A 2345-nucleotide genomic window follows, 5' to 3' on the forward strand; every position below is an offset into this window, starting at 1 on the left:
CCCTGCTCCAGGCAGCCACTCAGGGACCCAGCTTCCTTCCATCTTCAATACATCATCACAGCAGAAATAGAAGAGAGAGAGTAGAAGATCCAGTGTGGGGGATTTTTTTACGGGCTGAGTGTGGAAGCGGCGGTCATTATTTCAACCACATTCCACATTCCACTGTCCGCGTGGCCATACGTCACTGCAAGGGGACGCCGGGAGATGTCCTCTCGCCGTGTACCCAGCAAGTGGGCTTAGTGAGCATTTAGCCAGCTTCCGTCATGCAAACTGCTTTGCACCATTTAAACCTATTCATATTTAAAAAAAAAATACATGTGTGCATGGATATATTTTTAATAAGGAACAGTCTGGGAGGATATACATTAAACTATTACCTCTCATGAGTGAAAGGGAGACTTACTTTTATTTTATCTCTGTGCGTTTTTTTTTTAATGATGGCACATATATTCTGTGATTAACACTTAAAGATTCGTAAAATGATAATACTCGCTTTTTTTAAATGACTTGAAACTAATGGAGTTTGGAATCCTCAGTGTTCACTAGGGGGCAGAAGAGGAGTGTGTGTGCGTGCGTGTGTGTGCGTGTGTGTGTGTGTGTGTGTGTGCGTGTGTGTGCATGTGCTGTTTGCTAATTGCTGTTTACTACATTCCTTGCACAATTTCCTCACTCAACATGCCATCTGTAACGTTTACCAAGTTGGTTGGAGAAAGGACAGCCCCCGGGCCTCTCGTGCTGGCGGGCTTCAGCCGTAGGCTCAGCTTTAACTAGATTCTCAAGGCTGTGGTTGTGTTATGTGTCACTGAAAATGTTCACACCAGCTTTCGAGTACCCAGCGCATGAGGTCTGTTAAATGGCCTGAATCCCCACTGGTGACAGAAAGGCCGAAGGTACCATGAAGCCAAACCTGCTGCCTGCTGTTCTGGGCCCATCCGGGAGATGCCACGTTCAGATCATGGACAAGGACCCAGACATCTGTCCCCGCTTTTTTGTAGATGCCTTTGGTCATTTCTCTATTTTCCTGAGCACTGGCACGAGACAGGATGAAGCCATCCGGGGGCCTGGCGTGTGAGGGAATGTGAGGCCCTCAGGCTCGTGAGCAGGAATAATGAGCAAAATCTCAATGAAAACAAAATCATTTTTTTAAAGTCACTGAAACATTTGTCTTCTCTGTTTGGACTTTCCTGATGCTCCAAATTGAAATGAATGCCCTCACGACCAGACAGCATGGTGAGCACCACGGTGGCATGGCCAGCCTCAGGGAAGAGTTGACTGGGATCCAAGAGTTTCACCCCTCAACTCCCTGGAGACCAGAACCCAGGTCTTGTTTATCTTTGTTTTTCTCATGAGGCCTGGTACACTGAAGACGCACAATCTATGTGAATAGAATGCAATTGAACTGAATTGAATTGAATTGAATTGAATTGAATTGAATTGAATTGAATTAAACTGAACATAAACTGTCATGTGAATTATTGTGGGGCACGTAAAGATAAGTTTGGGTTAAGGAAGTTGAACGTTTTAAGTTGGAGCCTGCAGCAGGCTGACAACTTACTGGAAACGCACCTGTGCTCCCCACTCGGGGAGTTAATAGTCACTGAGGAGATGAAACTGTCTGCCCACCTGTGCCTCTGCACCTCTCCCCCGACACTGCTTTGAGCTTCCACTCTTTCCCACTCCCAGCTGCTGCCTCTAAGGCATCCACTCCCAAGCTTTCCTGCGCTTGGTGCAATTCCCAGGTCTGGCCAACTTTCGTATTCTACCCCCTCTGGCTGCAGCCATTGGCTTAGTTACAGGCATGGGACTCAAACTAGGCTGATGAGGGTCTGCTGGTCCCAAGTCTGCCACTATGTAGAGAGATCATCTGAGAACAGAGCTGACCCACAGGAGCAGCGTGGGCTGGAGGTGCAGCGTGGGTCCTGGCTTGCTACTTGCGATGGCCAATGAATTCCGTTTTTGCCCTGACCAAGCTGAGCTGGATTCTGACAATGAAATCAAGTATCCTGACCAGTACAGGGAGCTGGACCGACTTGGGGAGGATTCCCCATAGAAGCAACAGTTAAATCGAGAAGCAAAAGATGACTAGGAAGCAGTCAGGTGGAGGGAAGGGAGAGACTATTCTGGACAGAAAGAGCAGTATGAGAGACAGCCCCGTGGAGGGAAGGACAAAGCTGTAGGAATTTTTTGCTTCGTTACCTTGTATGTATTCCATTACCGCTATAAACGCCATTGGCAAATAAGCTTTATTAAATAAGGTCCATGACCCTTATTCATAGTAATGTCCATTTGTAAAGTATTTTATTCTTTGAAAATCCCTTGTCATTTGAAATATCATGATTTATTAA

Source organism: Pteropus vampyrus, unplaced genomic scaffold, assembly GCF_000151845.1.
Source record: "Pteropus vampyrus isolate Shadow unplaced genomic scaffold, Pvam_2.0 Scaffold158, whole genome shotgun sequence".
Classification (NCBI taxonomy): domain Eukaryota; kingdom Metazoa; phylum Chordata; class Mammalia; order Chiroptera; family Pteropodidae; genus Pteropus; species Pteropus vampyrus.